The sequence below is a fragment of the Anastrepha ludens genome, chromosome 5, assembly GCF_028408465.1.
Source record: "Anastrepha ludens isolate Willacy chromosome 5, idAnaLude1.1, whole genome shotgun sequence".
Classification (NCBI taxonomy): Eukaryota; Metazoa; Arthropoda; class Insecta; order Diptera; family Tephritidae; genus Anastrepha; species Anastrepha ludens.
In genome coordinates, this window is record NC_071501.1 from 115004925 (window position 1) to 115025849 (window position 20925).

Below are 20925 nucleotides of genomic sequence, written 5' to 3' on the forward strand. Positions count from 1 at the left end.
AGCTCTGAACGCTGCGACGTTAATTCACTACTACGCGAACTATCGCCGTGGACGGAAGTACGTGCGCGTACAAAAGTTGAAAATATTGAATATAAATTTATCAAATATTGAAAAAAAAAAACAAGAGAAAAACAGATTCAATTGAAGAGAGCGGTGTATTTTAACTGCGACCTTACTAAGCTTGAATCGGAAGTGAAATTAATACTCCAGTTTCTTAAGATAAAAAAAGAAGTTTGATTAATTTTGAAATTACATGGACATTCGAAAACATTACAAATACACTTCGGATTTAACGTTCTAATTGATTGCGTGTAACGAGTGAGAACATTTCACGACTTCGTGTGCGACAGTGAATTCATAATAGGATCGTTAGCTCGTAAATTGTTGTGTAAGTGCTGAGAGAAGGTGGCGGAGGTGAAGGCGGTGGCAGAGGTAGAGGCAGAGAGTGTGTAGAGAGACTATACGGCAATGTGACCGATGTTATGAAGTGGAAAAGTATATTCTGGTATTCACATACATATACACACATACTCACATACATATACTGTACATATGTATGCATTGTAGAATTGTTTATATGTGAATGACGTCGTAGAAACAATAAATAAACCAGATTTAACAACAAATAGAAAAATAAACATTCCGGATATTAAAAAAAATGTGCAACTAAAAAACAACAAACATTAGAAATAGCTTTGGAAAATGCAAATCTCGCTTTAAGCCCCAATTATAGCAGTCGACTTAGTAAGAAAAATAAAAATAAAAACAATTCGGTAAGGAACTGGAACTACAACTTAAAAGCTTAAGAATAAATGCATAAAAAAGACGAAAGCAAATGCAAGATAATTAAGTGTTCCAAGAACAGTTATATAAATAAATATGCATTAGCATCTGACCGAAACCGATTTTTGCTTTAAAAAGATCATATTTTATTACTTTCGATCAAAATCGGATTTGAGAACTTGCAACATATAAGAATGTGGAATGGAATATATATTTACATACTCCTTAGTATATGCCAGTACATACACACATTTATATATATCGAGTTTAAAGTTCCTCGTCAATTTGGCTGAATGATGTTCCTTGGTTAAGTTAAACCACTCTGTTCACGAATCACAACTAATTTAGTGGGTCTGTTCCCAGTCAAACTTAAATGAGTTAAGCTACATAGGTCTACAAAAATACTTTTTTACTGGTTTGTTGTTCTAAGCTACGCATCGAAAAGCAACAAATTATTCATTCTTAACTTTTGATGGTTTAATACGAGAAAGTCCATACAAATAAAAGAAAATCACTAATTTATTATATTGTATTTTTAGGTTTGTTTTTTAAATAACTTTTATACTAAAAAAGAAAACATGATTTTGAGTGATATAAATATCTATTTTGACCTTTACGCGCTCCATTGCTTGTCTGTTTGTGTACTGCAGCTGTCTACTTCACAAGTGCCATATGCTTATATGATTTACGTACGACGCCATTTGCAAAAGTTATAAGACTTTCGATAGGGTGATTAATTTTGCGCCGTCTTGTTTTATAAACTATTGTTTCTGAAATAAAAACACTTCCATGTCTGATTGTATTTTAAAATAGAGCTTTGATATGTATAATAAGTAAATTTTCTTAAAAATTGTTCTGGCTTCGACAAAATCAAATTTTGACCAAACAAAATATTTTTCCATTTATTGGTAACGTAACCAAGAAAGACCGGTATTATTTTTTCCATTACCCACGATATCATTGCTGAGAACAGATGAAACGTCAGAATGAAGTTCAGCGTTAGAAAGAGGTGGAGGAATAAGACGACGGAGGCCGTTATGGTAATAGAAACTGAATACAACATTTTGTGATTTATACTGACCATTCGACCACTACCTCCTTATGCTTAATTCAGTTTCAATTAACCTGCCTTTAGCGGTAGAGTGAACATTTTAAGGTAACTAAATTCTTCTCACTTCAAAGTGACACCTTTGAGAATCAATCAATCGAGTTTACCAATAGAGCAACGCTGCAATTGGTTCAATTTCTGAATTGAAAAACTTGACTCGTAGATGCTTGGAAAAAGGTTGATCAAACCCGAAGGAGCATCTGCAATCAATAAATATACAATTGAACAGAAGCTCGCATTCTCGTTTCTAATGTCAAAATAAAGTAGTAAATTGCACAAAACGAAATTAACCGTCGGATATCTTTCCTAATGTCAAGCTAATTTCTCTACCATATTTACTTTATTTTAGTCATTTAACACAAGATGGCTCCCCATTTTGTGGAACAACATCAAGACGCACATCATAAATAGGAGGAAAAGCCAAAAACCTAACAGAAGCATACGTGCCAATTATTTCTTTTTTATTTTTAATACTAGATGGCGCAAAATTAATCATCCTATCGGAAGATCTATAATTTTTCTAAATGGCGTCGTATGTCAATCAAATTTGAAACTTGTTAACTAGACAATTGCAATATACGAACAGATAAGCAATTAAATAATGATTTCCATTACTCAAAATCATTTTTTTTTCATTTAGTAAAAAGTTATTAAAAAAAATGGATGATTAATTTTGCGTCATATAAGATAAACTCGATCGACACCTTGTGTGTTTTGGCTACATCACTGTGAATTTTGCTATTATCACTATTTGCGAAATTCACTTCCACACTCTGCCATAGGTTGTATGAATTGTGATCCCTAGTTTTGAAACTTCCAGTTCGATACTAAACTTTCTGGTGGAACTTTTTTGAGCTTTTTTTATTAGCTAGTTGAATGCTGACGATTCATGAGATTCGCCCATTCTCTACTTTGTTGGAAAAGCTTCTCTCCTTCGTTGTTCAACTCCGATAATGGGCCTTTCGGCGGCGCTTTGCAGTGTCGGTAAGCAAAATTTTATGATCGGTTTGCATAAGTAGGTCGCTGCGTCGTGTTGAAAAACGTGCTCTGTGAGCACTAGTTAGTACCAAACATCGCGAATTCCCTGAAACTCCTGAAACATTTGATATTTGCTAAGAAAAATATATAATAATTATCGGTCCTTTTCGAAGGTAGCTTTATTATTGATTCCAAGGTTTCATAATTCTTACAACTAAGTTAACAAATATGAACGTAAAAACTAACAATGAGAGTCAAAATGTAAATTGTTGTTATTGTTATGTAGCAAAAAGAAATAGATCGGTTCAGTTAGTAAGGGAGTAAATTAAGAAACGTGAAGAAGATATGTGAGAATATAAACAGGAGTGGTAAGGAGAGAATAAGTAAGGAAAAGTGTGTTGTTGGTAGTGGGAGCATGGGTATGTGACTATATATAAATTAGGGAATGAAAACTGCTATAGACTTATGCAGTTAAAAATTTAAACAGTTGAACGTTGCACAACCGAACGTTCAAATGGAAAATACGAAGAAATTTAAACAGTTACAAAAGAAAAAACAAATAAAAAAATTAACTTATCCAGAATCAAAAGAAAATAGTAATAATAGCAGTTGTGAAAAGCTTTTGCAACCACTTTGACACTATTAACGATATTTATTTAATACGATTGCTTGCAGCAGACTAATTTATTTATAAGAAAGCAGACTAATATAAAAATGCAAATCGTATTGAGTAAAAATACAAAAAAAAAGGCACTAACGATTGCCAAACACTTACACACTCTGTGCTTCTCTGAGCGCCGCAGAGCTTTTTACCCTCGCCACCTCAACACCACGAACACAAATCAAAGCAGTTTGGTTGCAATTTCTGAATCGATCCATTTCGGAAATAATATCAAACATATGCACATACATAAGTCCGCGTATGCTAATCATAATTTCAATTTACATATTTCTGAATAGAAGTTTTTGACTGAATGAACGTTTGGCTTCACGTTTACGCGTAAAAAGAAGCACTTAATAAAAAAAAAAAATAGAAATTAAAAAACAATAGACATTGATTGTACACAAAAAATAACCTTTGAATAACCAAATCAACAAGTGACGAGAAGAGGAAAATAAGGCTATTTGAGAGCTTATACATATTTACATAAAAGGTAAGTTGTACAGTAATTGGAATTCAGTTTTTGAATGCATTTCTGCTTTAAATTATATAAAATTCATTCACACCTGTCATATATATAGCCGTGAACATAAAAATACGGTACTGCTTAAATAATTATTTTGAATGAAAAAAAAAACCGGATGATTCATTTTGCGCCACCTTGTATGGGGTGTTTTTTTAGAGCATGAGAACTTTCCATCACTTAAAATATTGCTTTTTTACTTAGTAGACAATTAATTCAAAACCAAAATAGGATGATTAATTTTGCGCCACATTCTATCAGGTGTTCTTTCAAGAGCTTTAGAACTTAAAATGATAATACGAATCAAAAATATTGTTTGAATCAATTTTTGTTTATTATTAGGTTGAGGAAAAAGAAATCCATTATTTTCGCGTAAAATTTTTGAGAATTTGAGAATTTGTTTTATAGCTCCTGGGTGATGCTACGACTACTAACATGCTGGTAAACTTCGATTATTTGTGTGATTTTATCGATATTTTCTGTAACGTAAAAAATGCCCGAACGGAACCCACGAAACCAAAATTACATGTAATTAGCCGTCACAGCAGCGGCACCATAAACACCACTCACAATTTCAGCGGTTTGACTTTCATTTTCGCCTTTATAAAACAAAAACTGTAAAATGTACATAATTTTCTCTTTGTTGCAGTTTAAAATAAAACAGCCTGTAACTCACCACTGAATGAAACAAATAAAAAACAACAAAGAACTTTTTTTTTTAATGTGAAACGTCTCCTTGACATCGATATAAACTTTAAATTATTTGATCGATACTTTACAAGATCATATCACTATCGACTATCTATCCTGAAAATAATGGATTTCTTTTTCCCCAGACTTCTATAATCTGGTAGATAATTTCATGGCATTTATTTTTTGAATATATCCGGCATATGTTTTGAAACAAAAACTCAGTCAGCTTGGCTCGTTAGCGCGCGCTATTCGCCACAACGCCAGTTCCTTCCTCGTTTCAAAGGAAACAAGGACAGACGAAGCCGCCAGTGCTCTATGAACGTCGAGGCCAGATTTATTTTTTTTCTTCACAGTAAATTTTTGACAATTCGGAAGCGTTTTTCTTAATGCCAGAAACGTTTCATGATGATTTGCCAAATCGTACTGTACAGAAATGTTAACACAGTTAAAGAAACATGGTTTTGAATGGTCCAAAAGCTTCGCAATTTTTGTAAAGCTCAAAAATTAGAAATTCAGAGTTTTTTGAGTCTCTATTAGTAATGAATGTAACCAAGAAAAGCCGGTGTTATCAATATGAACATTTTTCCATTACCCAAGGTATCATTGCTGAACACAGATGAAACGTCAGAATGAAGTTCAGCGTCAGAAAGAGGTGGAGGAATAAGACGACGGAGGCCGTTATGGTAATAGAAACTGAATACTACATTTTGTGATTCATGTTGACCATTCGACCACTGCCACCTGATTCTTGACTCAGATTCAATTAACATCAGCGGTAGAGTGAACTAAACTAAATTTTTCTTTTCTTTCCAACTTTTGAAAAATTAAAATTGTGTTACCAAAAATTATCACTTAGATTTTCAGTATTATCGGCAATATTCGGATATACATTATTTTGGCTCAAAATTGATTTTATCTATTCGTATTCACTGAATTTAGTTTTGCACGTTGGCATTCCATTTACAATTCCTATCTATGTGTGACAGCTGCTGAAATGTTCTTATCCTCACTTCTGGATGTGCGATATGACTGTATTTTATGTAATTCATCAATAAACTCTTACTTGTTTTTACAAAAAGTGTACTCGAACCTCTAAAGAAAATATACATTTCAACGTAACTGGCTATCATAATATTCCGTCGTAATAAATGTATTAGCCGCACGTAAGTCGAAATAACGTAAATTTCCACGAACAAATTGCATTTGTGAATGTATGTATGTTTATTCATTTGCATGTAATTGTGAAGCTATCCACATTTCCACGTGACTGTTAATGATCTATTCTATAGTTTACGTAAGCGTATTTGTAGTTGAGCTGTTTAGCTAATGAATATACATAGGTAAGAGTGGAACATTAGCCCAACATGGCTACATGATAACTCGTAAAATGGTATACATACATATGGATCCAAAACGCTCCAGGGGGTAGGAGCAGGAATAGTGGGGCCTAGAGCACACAAATATTTAACAGATACCACAATTTTCCATGCGTAGCTTTTCGCCGTAATGGAAACAGTGCAAATCGTATCCAAAGGAGGGTTCGAAAAAAGTAAAAAAATAAAATACTTTCGGCCAGTCAATCAGTCTTTAAAGCCTTAAATAGGTTTCGGCTTTAACAAAATTAACCTAACGCAAAAAACGAAAAAAATGGACCCAAATAAAAACCAAAGAATACTGGAATGGCACAAACGGCCTTAAACACTCCAAAAAGTTCCTGAACTTTAATACCAACAGAGCAAAATCTGCTCCAACCCTAAACAAAAAGAACCTTAGATTACTCTATGGAGCACTTACAAGCCACTTTGCCGGCAATAACATTTCAATAACATAGAACTATCTACCACTAGTTTATGCAGGTTCTGGTCACAGAAAAACATTAGGTTACAGACGTTACAAAATCCTGGGTTCGTACCTACTACAGGGTGCGCCATCTTTTATGTCGGTCTGTAAACGCTGAATAACTTTGTTATTTACCAACCGATCTACTTCAATAAACATGGACCGCTTTACACCGAAACAAAGCGCTGAAATAATGACGCTACACATCGAAAATAGTCGTTCTATTCTTCTAACTCAACGCGCATATCGCAAAAGGTATCGCGGCAAATAGGCACCGTCTGACTATTCGTCGTTTGGTGTTGAGGTTTTTTGAGCACGGGACAGTAGGAGATCGTCAACATGCCGCTCATCAACGACCAAGACATGGAACGTCTTCAAGATGAATTTCTTGAAGCAGTGAGGGAGAGCGTTGTCCAGGCGCTAACAGTGTCGTATCGTCGTCGCGGTCAGCATTTTGGCGTTAGTGAAACCACAATGCGGCGCATTTTAAAGGATGATTTAAATTTTTTTCCGTATAAAGTGACACAAAGAATATTGCCGACAGACCATTCACGTCGCATGAAATACAGCCAAACAGTAGCTCGAATGGCTGACACTGAACCCAATTTTTGGAAGCAAATTTTAATGACTGACGAGGCACATTTTAATCTCTCTGGCAGAGTGAATAAACAAAATTGCCGCGTTTGGGGAACTGAGAATCTACACGAGATCCATGAAACGCCATTGCATGACCGGAAAGTAACTGTTTTGGGCCGGCATTCGCGCCAAACCATCATTGGAGCGTATTTGTATCGAGAAAACGAAACGGTCGGTGGAAACCGATATCGCTGGATGTTCAGAAAGGCTTAGACGGTTACTGGTTTCAACAAGACGGTGCGCCAGGCGATGACAAACACAGAAAAAAGATCGCAGTTTGTGATTGCTAATAAAGGTGGCCACTTGATTGATATTGTATTCAAAAAATAGTTTTAATAAGTTGTAAATAACAAAAAACCAAATAAAAATACTTCACTTATAAAAATCAGTTGTTTGTTTTTTCAAAGTTATTCAATGCTTTCATAGCGACATAAAAGATGGCGCACCCTGTAGAAGATTAAGATTTACAAATGCTCCCTCCCTGCTAAGGAGCTGGGTCGATTCCTCCCAATACTAAATAATTCAAATTAAGCACTTAGGGGTGCACAATAGCCCAATCTGGTCGCAGTGCATAAAGGCCTTAGGCTGACCCGTACAACCATTACCACGGTCGAGAAGTGAAAATGAGCCGGTGTCGGGACTGGGATTAATAACTGAATCGAATATTTTTTTTATAAAATAATTATATGAGAAGGTTTTAATAGTTAGGCGTTTGCTGAAAGGCTGGTAACAAAATAAGGATCGGGATCGTGGATTGGTAACGGGTTCGCACATTTTCCCAAAAAATATTGCGCGTAAAACTTTAAATGGTTTCTAGCAGAAAACTTACGTAAAGATAAGCGTGTACATATTAATGTATATAGATTTTAAATTTACTTATTCTGGTGCACTCGTACGGCACAAATCTATCTCTCTCACCAATGCAAAATCATCAGAATTTCAAATTATTCCAAACTTATCTAAAGCGATTAGAAACATTTACTTCGACATACATACATAAATGTGCAAGCAAGGGTATTTATTGAATTGAAAGCCGAAAGTATGTGTGCATGGGTGCACGCATATATGGATATGTAATATGCCAGAAAATGCATGAATGAAAAATACATATTTGTAGTAGTAACTCACCTAGATATTCTACAAACATCCTTAGTCCAATGTGTGGCAGAAAACGCTTTGATTTGTAAATGACTTGGTTTGCTATATTCAAGGTATTACTTTGTTCCTTAGATTTGAGCTGGAGCGGTAGAGAATTTGCTATTCAAATACAGGCATACATACATATACGCACACGCATATGAGAGATGGCGGCACAGTTATACGAATACCAGCAGAGAGAAGCTTTTCGATAGATGAGAATATGAGAATACATAGTAACGGTTAATTGAAATTTGAGTCGCTCTATCGCTGATTTTATATGTACATATTTGTGCCTATACTCGCCTGCACACATACACATACATATATTTCTATAAAGTTGTAGTATCGCAACGCTACCATTTACCGTATTTCAGAATGACACACGACTGTTCATATGCTGCCGTGTCTTAGAACGAAAATTTAGCCGCCTAAACAAATTTCCCCCAAAACAGAGTGACACAAATTACTGAATAAAAAGACTAAGAAGACTACTAAAAATTTAATAGATGCCAATCGATTTTATTACATTGTCCTAATTTCACATATGTCTAACATTTATTACGACCATATGGCAATTGGATTGTCTGTTATTTTGCGTAACTTTTCTGACTACTGCAGACACCCACTCACATTGCATTGGCGTGCATTTTTCTGACATTGATTGATGGGAGTATGGATTTCGCAGTCAGCGCAGGCATACAAACAAACTGTGATTGACAGGTAGAAATATGCCGATTTTCTGGTATTGTATAAGTCGTCTAGGACATGCATGTGTAGTAGCGGCTGCATTTAATGTGAGTAAAATACGAGGCACGTGCTCAGGATTTGTGTTACTACTTACGAGAGTATATCAAAAACAGATGTAAAATACGTTTGCTGATCCCTGAAAAAGGGGCGTGTTTTGTTTATCATCAGCGGAAGTTATGCCTATGTAGGCGCAATCGAAAGCAGGTGGATATTTTGACAGGCATACATACTTTGGGATTTTTTTGTGAATGCAAATTCTTAATGATTTTGGCATAGAAATATGTGCATGAATATTGGATGTATGTATAGGTTTTGTTTAAATTTTTCTAATTCTTTATTAGTTAAATAAATTTAAAGAGTTTAAAGGGAAAATATATAAGAAAACATTAAAAAAAAAAAAAAAATGGCGCGTGTGTTTGGCCGAGCTTTTATATTTACATTAACGTCGGTATTTATGAAAATAAAAATTTTCCTTTTAACATTTTACCGCATATGGGCCAATGGTATTGACTAATGGGTCACGGTATTGCAGTTTTGTTTGAATTTTATTTCCAATTTATTATGTACCCTTCGCTGGGCACACTAAAATAGAATAGATATAGTTTAGAACAGAAAATATATGATTTTCATATTATTTATTTCTTTATTCTTTATTCAAGCGCTTTGGCATAAACAATATTTTTTGTTTTTCTATTTGTTTTTGAGTAAATATAAAATATAAATTGAAAATCAGGAAAAAAGAAAATTGTTTTTAAATTTCAAATCAACGCATATGAATAAACAATCGTTTTTTTTCCTGATCATCCATGAATTTTTCGTTTCAATTTATATGTTTTATTAAGCATTGGAGCTTTTTTAACCATTATTCATTTATATTTTTCAAAAAAAAAAACGAAAAAAATTTGTTTTCCACGAACACATAATTTCATTCGGATTTCACATTAAATTCTCAAATTTCGTAAGAAATTATTCACTGTTCCAAAATCCACTCCAAAAAAATTTACAAACAATTTTTACATGTTGCACTTACGTTTTTTCCTTATGGCATCTAAATCAGAAAGAAATATTGACACATTGTAACTCACACTGTCAATTTGACAGTTCAGTTCCGCCCCAAGCGTTAAAAAAGTAAGCGACATTATGGCTGGTTCAAAAGAACGCTGTACCCGTTGCCAGTGCTCCGAATTACAACCAAACTTTACGAAACCCATTTTCAATACTTACTTAACAATGTGCGTAAGTTTGGTTTAATTCGGTGCAAAGACACGGCGGGTCCACGTTTTGGCATATATTTCGAGACCCTAGTCATCAATAGGTATGAAAATTACCCCGTATTAAAGCACTTATCAACAGCTTTCATTTGATACCCATATTGTACATACACAACCAAAGGTTACCCGGGTCCACGTTTTGACCTATATCTCGAGACCCCAGTCACGGAGCGGCATGAAAAATACTATGTACTAAAGCATTCACCAACAGCTTTCATTTGATACCCATATTGTACATACACGTCCGAAGGTTACCCGGGTCCACGTTTTGACCTATATCTCGAGACTCTATCTACCAATAAGTATTCAAACTATACAGAAATCATCTTCAATACCTACTTAACAATGTGTGTAAGTTTGGTTTAATTCGGTTCAAAGACACGGCGGGTCCATGTTTTGGCATATATTTCGAGACCCTAGTCATCAATAGGTATGAAAATTACCCCGTATTAAAGCACATATTAACAGCTGTCATTTGATATCCATATTGTACAAACACATTCTAGGTCTCATTTGCTCTCTATCTCGAGACCCTAGTCACGGAGCGGATGGAAATACTCTGAGCTAAAGCATTCACTAACAGCTTCCATTTGATACCCATATTGTACATACACATCCGAAGGTTACCCGGGTCCACGTTTTGACCCTATCTACCAATAGGTATCCAAACTATACGGAAACCATCTTCAATACCTCCTTAACAATGTGTGTAAGTTTGGTTTAATTCGGTGCAAAGACACGGCGGGTCCACGTTTTGGCATATATTTCCAGACCCTAGTCATCAATAGGTATGAAAATTTCCCCGTATTAAAGCACTTATCAACAGCTTTCATTTGATACCCATATTGTATATTACATACACAACCAAAGGTTACCCGGGTCCACGTTTTGACCTATATCTCGAGCCCTATTTCCAAAATAAAATATAATCCATGTTACTCGTGGATGATGTAGCTTTCGAATGGTGAAAGAATTTTTAAAATCGGTCCAGTAGTTTTTGAGCCTATTCATTACAACCAAACAAACAAACAAACAAACAAAGTTTTCCTCTTTATAATATTAGTATAGATGACGTGAAATAGCGCAATATGTTGAGAATTGCATACTTATAGGTGAATGATTTCAAACGCCAACCAAGAGGAAAGTCAAGCAATTTTCAGTTTATTTTGAGTGCACTAAACATTAGTAATATTATATTATAATTTGTTTTTTATTTTATATTTTTTTTATTGTTTTTTTATTTATTTATTTGTTTTTTTTTTTTTTACATAAATACACCTCTCGTTAGCCAATAAGTAATTTTGTTTACAAAGAGATGGAATGAGAGTGATATTGAGGCCAATGCCCTCAAGCTCATTAAGAAGAAATATACACAAATAAAACTTAAAAAAAAAAAATGAAGAAGAGAAATATAATTAGTTGACAATTAACTACATAGATTTTGCAAGATCTGCTGGTGATTGACGGTTAAGCCGACTTTGGATAGATTCATCTTTACTTGGCAGCCTTCTCATCATAAGATTTGTGTGCATCAATAGTCTACGTACATATGTATGTGTCTTCGACTAGCGCTTTGTATTGTCTCGTTAATAGTAACATGAAGAAAACATATTTATCTCCTCAAAGTCTATAACCAATTAACTGCGGCCTGTGTTAGGTGATGGGAATGTTGGCGGCAAAATACAGCTCCAGCCTTTTTTCTAACTTTGTGTCAATAATGCATAAAATAAAGAATGCTCGTCTGAAACTTCCAAAAAAATTTGATAGCAGTTTGTAAAACTTTTTTTTCATAAAAAATTATAAAATGAAATTCCTCGACAATATCTACCTTTTTTGTGCTTCTGGAAAATTGACAGCAGAATTGAAAATAAGCTTTGAGCAGCTCATTACAAAAGAGGTCCAATATACCTATATCTGTATGTGCTTTGGACAGTTAAAAGGGACTTATCACACGAATATTTCACATTTTCAGCAGTTCTTATACATAGAATGATGTGCCCTTTGCAATGAGACAAACTGATAATATCATAATTTTTCATAATTTTTTTAATTCACTTTATACTCAAAGTTGGCCTGGAAAAAAAGTAAATAAAATCAGTGCAAAAGAAAAGTATAAACATTTTTCAGATTCTCATGAAATTGGTCACTAGGGGGTATGCTGGGTTGGTAATTAGGAATCTGGCATCAAATTTCCCAACTAATTAGACAATTAAAAATAATAAGACAAATAAAATATAAAATTAGATTTAACATTTAAAAAATTAAATATTAATACTATTTTGCACTATTTTTTTTTTTTTTAATTTGTCGGCTATATTAAATTCACTATTTTCAATTTTAAGAAAGTGAATACATATCATAATCTGCGACTCTAAAAACCCCAGAGCACCGAGTTGTGTGCGAATCCGATAAATTTTTTCTCAATATTAGGTATTGTGTTTTGAAAATCTATAAGAAAAATAAACGCCTCCAAACATCGCCGATAACCGAAAATCAAGCACCGCAACAACTTCGGTGCCAACTGTTTAGTTAACTTGCTTACGGACATTAGGTCGCTCTTATCTCTACAAGGCACATACGATATATGTAAATACATATTTGTATAAATACACTGTGACATTTTTTTTGAAAAATGAAGTTTTACGTTTCCAAGTACTTACCAGTTGCAATTAAATAAATAAATTAAAGTAATTTAATATAAATAATAATTCTTAATTAATTAATTAAAAATTATAGAAAGCTCAAATTACTGCATATGTACACAGTAGGGTTAGGTGGGGTAAATATGAACATGGGGAAATTCCGAACAAACGCTCTTAGCGCACCTATGGTCAGTGTAGAAAAACTAAAAAGTATTAAAATGTGTTGGTTCGTCTCTCGGATGAAAACTAACAGTTATTTTCCGCCAGTTTAAAAACATCCCAATTATTATCAAAGTTCATATCTTCGGAAAGTAAACATCGTTTTGTTATGTGTTCAATTTTGTGACTGCCTCATCGCAGGAAAACCAAATAAAATGTCACTATTCACTACTCTCTCTCTCTGTCTACATTCTCAACTACTCTCACGTGCAGTTATTAATGACCCAGCAGGATTTCGTTGAATTTATACAGATCTCACTCTCACTGATACACAGAAGAGTGTTCATATTTACGCCATATTTTTTTTGTTATGGGGTGATTATGCACATTTGCTTCAAAGCATTTCCTCACGGACATGCGAGCCACTTGAGTATTCGAATCATTGAACAAGCAATATTGAACAATGTGGAGCTCATCAACTTCTCTTGTCTCATTACCGATCAACTCCAACCACTGGATAAGTGTGTTTTTGGCCAATCAGAACAGAGTGGGGCAAACTCTTGGTTCCCCATGCTAAAACGAAAATGGAATTGGGGCCTTCATCATCATATTAAGTTCGAATAAGAAAAATTTTATGTGTATGTATTAGTAGTAGGTATGCGCATGCATGCAGTATGCTTGTGCATATGTAAGTTTTGTACAGCGGTAAGAGTTTGCAATTATTTTATAACATCTGGTGCCTAAGTATGCACATATTTTTAATTGGACTGCTGCGCATGAAAACGGACAGTCAATGGGGCGGGTGAAGGTCAAAATAAAGATTTCAAAATCATTTGTTTTTTTATATAATAAAAAAGTTATTTAAAAAAAAAGGGGACGATTAAATCTACGCCACATTTTATAATGCTTATACAGGGGACTTTAGGGATTTCAGTGATTTCAATATTTATTTATTGTATTTTTTTATTTAAGCAAAGCAATGTGTTAGTCTATTATTGCGACAAACTCAGTTAATCTCGGTGAGAACTAACTACATCGTCCCGACGGTAACTGTCAATAGGAATTTTGCCACTCTCTTTCCATCTAAGGAAGAATGGAATAAGGGACTCTCTCTAAACAATTTCGACACTACAGTCTATACAGATGGCAGTAAAATGGGCTGCGGTGTTGGAGCTGGTATATATTCTCACATACTTAAAATGGAGAAATCTGTGCGTCTCCCTAATACCAGCAGTGTCTTCCAGGCGGAAGTACTGGCAATTGGGGAAGCCTGTAGGCTACTAATCAGAGATTTCTCTTTTAAGGGCAATATCGCTATTCTTTCGGATAGCCAAGCTGCAATTCAGGCACTGGGTTCGGCTACTACAACTTTTAAAGTGGTGGAACAAAGTAGGAATAGCCTCACCATCTTGAGCGTAAACCATAAAGTTAATTTAATCTGGGTCTCGGGACAGCGGAGCACTGAAGGTAATGAAAAATCAGATAAATTGGCAAGAACAACGTTCTTGCAGAATCGGTATTCACACCATTAGGTACAGTCAAGAATGCAATTTCCCAAAAATACCTTCGAATCGCGGATTGTAGGTGGAAAGCCCAGACGAAATGCAAAATTAGCAGAATGTTATGGCCCACCTACAACCTCAAGCAATCGTCGACATTAATAAGCATGAAACGACGGGACGCCTGGAGACTAACGGCAGTCATAACTGGCTTTTGGTCTATCGGAGAACAGGCAACCAAAATGGGTATCCCTCACAACACATACTTTCATAGTTGTAAACAACCGGAGAAAAAGGAGTCAATCTTCCATTTCCTCTGGAAATGCCCTGCCCTATGTAAGGACAGAATGTTAACCCTGGGCCGACCGCTGTTCGAGAATCTCGAACAACTGTCTGGCTTAGACGTCAACAACCTAATAAGGTTCCTAAACCGCACAGACTGGATATAGTCATGCTGTAAATAACCGTTAAACAAGTTGGTAACGAGGATGTGGCAACAAAATGGTGCGGAACCGCTAGTTGGATTTTGGAAGAATCACCACTTTAACCAACCAACCAACCAACCATAGCAATGTGTTTCAATTTTTTTGCGAAATCTTTAGAAAATAAATATTAACACTTGAGCCTTAAATGCAAACGACACCTAAGTCCCTAACAATCCTTAAAATTAATTTCCTTTAAATTTTAAATTTCATTCTTATTATCTTATTGCGCTGCGAAAATTATTTTCCCATAAGGAATCCACTTTCGTAATAAATTCCTATTCTAATTAAATTTTTTCTTCACCAATTTTATGTAGACGAATATTTGCATCATCATTTTCGTCAACATTGTTTCAAGTAAATGCCACTGAAACCGGATATACATATCTTCTTTTACGAAAAACTGCTACCAAAGCAATATCCGCCTTCATGAAAGTTATTACAGCGCATCACTCATACACTCGTAACTATATTGCGTGCTTAATTGTACCTATTTTTTTTCTATTCCATATTCTATATTTCTATTCATGGGCAAACAAAACTCGTGCAGTTCGTTATCATTTAATGAACCCAAATACTTTCGACTAAATAACAAGATAAGTAAATTCACTCACTTTTATTTACATGTATGAATATTTATAAATTATTTAAACTGGTTCACAAACAATTAACCTTTTCCGGAAACTTCCTTTTTAATTTTTTTTTTTATATTTATATTTAAGACCGTAAGAAACTCCGAAAACCCTCGAGTGGCCAGTTCCATAAGATTTTCATACATTTTTATACTTCTCTTTTGTACTGAGTGTATTTACCTTTTGCCAATCTAATTTGGCCTAACTTTGACGAGTGAAGTGAAGTAAGAAAAAAAATTATGCAGCTGAAAACCAATTGCAAATGGCTCATTTTGTATAAGAATTGCTAAAAATGTGAAATATTCGTGTGATAAGTCCCTTTTAACTGTCCAAAGCACATACAGATATGTACTGAACAATAGATGGCCTCTTTTGTAATGAATTGTTGATAGATTATTTTCCATGCTACTGCCAATTTCCACAAAATACTTACCTTAAAAGCGGTATTATTGAGCAATTTCGCTTTATCAATTTTTATGAAAAAAATTGTTTTCATCAAAAGTCATCGAATTTTTGTGGCAATTTCCTACGAGCAAACTTTATTTTATTTATTCTTCATTCATTCTTATTCTTTAGTGATTCAAAGTTATATAGGAAGGCTGTATGTAGGAGGTGTATTTTGCCACTAACTCTCCCTCAACTTAACACAGGCAAAAGTTGAGGGCAGTCGATGGATTATTCACTAGTCTAATACCCTTTGAGGAGAAAAATATTTATTCGTTATGATTAGTGCGCTCCAAATAAGCTGGGGAATACCAAGGATAGTAGATTTACCAGGTTTGCTCTTTAACTATGGGTAAAAAAGAAAACTATAAGAGGATCTTTGGCTGTCACGTCACGTTACTTGGGTATTCGGCAGCCGAGTTCTGCACGATCATTTCACATGCATTCACACACTCGTCCAATCAGTCGTTGTTCAGACGGCAACGGAATGCCATTGGTTGATTTTTTTCGTATATCCTTAACAGTCTCAGTTTTTGTTTTTTTGAAATACTGAGAGCCGAATAACGGTATGCTAAATGGCACACCTCTAAAAATTGTTTCACCATGGGCGAATACTTGGCTCTCCTCTTGCTCGCTTTTGAAATTATTCGAAGCATTATGTGTATGCCTCGCCTATAAGTATGCAATTCTCAACAAATTGCGCTATTTACATGCGATGCTTATTTGATCTAATAGCAACACTCTCCCCGTTGAGTCGCTGAGCGACAACACTCAATACTGTTGAGACGAGACTTTTGTGTCATACTGAGGCTACGCAAGTAAGAAATCTTGAAGAGCTAGAATGTTGTTATCTGAGAAGAAGTTGTTTTGTAAAAAAACTGTTTCAAAAGAGTACCAGTACTATTAAAATATAAACAACAACTTTATCAAAACGTGCTTAGAGTTCTCATTTAAATAAGGGACTAAGAGAAATCCATTGAGAGTAACCTTTAACATTGACACTTCTAAGCTTCATCTTCTTTTTTTTTTTTGCTGGTTTGTTAGATATTTTAAAAATAAAATTTTTTTAATAAAAAATTAAAAATTGAAAATTATTTCGTAAGTAATTTTGGGGCATTCAGAGTGAAAATCTCAACTTCCAAGTTACAGAAATGCCCCTTTCGCTCAACGCGAGGCAGTTAACTACTTCTAGCAACCATTTTTTCGTTACAATTCCTCGCGCTTTTCCTTCATCTTTCTCTTTGAATCGATTTTGAAAATAGTATGTATAACGCAAACACACACACACTCAATCATATATTTAAGTGACTGTTATATTCGTGTAGCCTGCGTTACATTTTGAAAAATTTCCATCAGAATATATTACCGTCTTTTTTGTATACAGTTGCTGTGCGCAATAATAGAAACAGTCTATTTTATTTTATTTAAACGGAAATATAGACATACACACGAATATGTGCCAATTTGGCACCCATAAAAGTCATGCACTCTCCACACACACACACACACATACATGCATATGCACTTAGTAAGTCTTCTTGCACTTCTCCTTTTCATTGTTGCTTATTCGCTCAAAATCTAAAAATATCAACGCTTGGTTCATCGGCGGCCAATGCCCAGCTAACCCAACTACTCTCCACTCACACAAACGCACACGCGCAGCACACACACCTGCATCCCCAACACATCCGCTGCCTTGGGTGGTACAACACGATGCTAAGCGCGAGTGACCTGCAAAGCTTCACATTTTTACGAATGTGAAAGCCAATGTGAGCAAGCACGTCCAAGTTGATGTTCCTTTTCTGTTTTGTTGAGCGCGTGTAAGTGTGTGCGTGTATAAGGGTTTATGCAATCAATAGTGATTAGATACAAAACTGAGTGGCAGCGTTGCAATGGTCACATGCGGTTGACACATGCATCGTTCATGGTCGAGCTGATTGTGTTGCATGATGCTTTGGGGGCGGGGGAAATTAGCTGTAAAATACGAATACAATGTGGAGTTCTGAGGAATTCTTTTATGAAAGTGCTTATATGTTTGTATGTGTATGTACTGGAAAATAATTGTGAAACTAAATATAAGAAAATGTTAGTGATTTGGTTATCACTGCTGACTACTTACAGATCTAACACTTGGGCTGCAAAGTTCTGAGCCTTACAAAGAAAATAGGCTTATTTTTTTGTTTAAAACTAACTTTATTCATCAACGCAATTTCCATCAGGAATAACGCAATCATTTCAGCGCTGCTCTAACATTTCAATACCATTTTTGTAGAACGATTTATCTTTTGTCTCAAAGTAGGAAAGTCGGCCTCAGTTTGAGCGATAACCTCTTCAGTGAGCAATTTTCGGCAGCCAGTTCGATTCAAGTAGTTTTGCCATTGCTTTGCCATCATCAACATCTTCTTGTTTTTGGTCAACACTGAGCAAACACGGCATCCATTTTGAACAGAGCTTTCTCATAGTGAAATGTTCCCGCAATAAAAATTCACGAACTAATGAATAGAATATCATGAAATTTTAACAGTTGTTTTTTTGAGGTTAGCACTAACTGAGGTGAACACATTAAAACTAGTGCCATCTATGTGTTAGGCCCGGGACTTTTCAGCCCATGTGTTCTGTCAAGATCGAGACGACATGACGCGTTTACTATGCTTTTGCAGACGTTGGATAAAGGTGATGTACTTTTAACTATCATATTCTCAGAGCTGTATACCGTAAGTCCTAACCGGTCTTAGTGTTTGTTTGCAAATAAGTAATTGATTGCGAATTGATAGCTCAATCTTATTTAATGAGAAAATATATGAGCAAATATATAAAATAACTAACTTGTTTTATCTTGACGTGAGTTTTCCAGCGCAGTTTGGCATTAAGTGTTCTGCTTAGATTTTAGGCCTGGTTGACGTATGAGATTATCGACGCATAGATGAAGATTGACTTGGAAGCAGCGTTTCTTATGTGCTGACTTACTTTTGCTTAGATGTATTCTCCATTTATTAGCCTATTTGTAGTAATATTCTCAGTTTCTTGTAGGTTATTCGTTGCGTTTTCGGTAGTGTTAACGGCTGCAAGGATGCAGTGTCATCCGCAAATGTCGAAGTTCTTCCTGATTTGCCGGTGGTAGATCGTGGGAATACAGGAGATATAGCAAAGTACCCAAAATGCGTCCCTGTAGAAGGCCTGCGTCTTTATTTTTTAGATAAGAATATGCATTTTCGTTGTTTTACACGAAAGTACCTATCATTAAATATGACGAGAGTACCTTGCAGTATTCGTTATATATAAAATCAAATAATCAAAGAAACAAGAAAAAGAATGGCCAAACCTTTGCCATTTGGTGGACTGGTTTTATTTTGAACACAGGTGTATGTAAATGTACTTCTATTTGTGCATAAGCAGACATAAGCACTGTAACCAGAGAATATTAAAGAAACGAGAAGGCGCAAATGTTACTACTAAGTATTTTTAGTACAATTGAGTTTTGAAAGCTTTGCTAGAAGGGATTTTAGGACATCGACAATATCGACACCACAGTGAGTTTTGCCCACATAAAAATAGAAAATACCACACATCCCATTCGTATTTATTCGCACTAAGATCCATTCACATTAACATTCATTCGCACTAACATTCATTCGCACTAACATTCATTCACATTAACATTCGCTAGTGACACATTGGCATTTATACTCTTTTTCAACGGCACTTCGACGCATACTGCATAACATACTTCTAGGGGCGTGCCTGTTATTTTTTAGCTGCTATTGTTATCATTATTTGTATTGCTGATTGCGTAATTGCCAAAGTCGAAGTCAGAGCAACGTAAATATTTATTTACGAAAACATCTCCTTATCTAAGATTCTAGTGGGTGCATGTGCACGCAAGTATGCCTGGGCTTTTGTATACATATATACATACATACACTCATGCTTATCATCACGTTTTACTGCAGCCGCTACTTTGCCTACATGCTTTCTTTCTTGCTGCTATTTTTCGGTTGAGTAGATTTCATTTGTTTTTGCAAATACTTTCGTTTGATTGTGTAGGTGAAATCCGTACAGTGTGAAATCTGAACTAGTGAAATGTGTAGGTGCTTCGGAACTAGTACGGTATGCAGTATACTGTTTCTTCTTGTCATCAAGAGAGTCAAGTGTGCTGCTTTCTGTAATGAATATCGCAATCTGCAGTGGTCTGTGAGAATGCATTCAATTTGTACTTGGGAGGGAGGGTTATGAGTTACCACTTTGATTATTAATACATTTTTGAAATAAATATTAGCTATGAAAAACTAAAAAATTTCCTATTTTTAGTAGTCTCTAAGAAATCATGCATTTTTAGATTTACTTAATAAATAAATTATGCTAGTTTCGAATTATAGAAGGAAGTTACAGCTGAGGCTACTAGTCATGGTTCTAAATTACCTGGAAACATATCAGTTAGTTACTAGTGAATTTCCCTGCACCCTGTACTCATGTGCATCTATATAAATTTAAATTTTCTGCAATCGCTTTTGTATTTGCTTCGCTCGAGAAATATTTATTCTTCGTAATCTTTACATAAGATTTATTCAAGTGATTATATGCTTGTATTTGATTGCATGATGCCTCTGCCAAAATAATGATTGCGTATCTTTGCCACAACGCAGTAAGTTATTTATATTTTTGTGGCGCCTACATATTTATATTTTCAT

General features: G+C 34.9%; 1 protein-coding gene across 3 annotated transcripts in view; it reads left to right on the top strand.

Annotated features, from left to right (window-relative positions):
* The window catches only part of LOC128864548 (protein timeless), a 67581-nt gene continuing 46656 nt past the window's right edge, over positions 1-20925 (top strand). Inside the window, exons 1-2 of one of the 3 annotated variants that reach the window (XM_054104257.1) lie at positions 1-388; positions 3830-4023. The gene's annotated coding sequence lies outside the window, so the exon portion shown is untranslated. The remainder of the gene's footprint in view (positions 389-3829; positions 4024-20925) is intronic. The other 2 variants (XM_054104254.1, XM_054104255.1) reach the window with 2 other exon arrangements.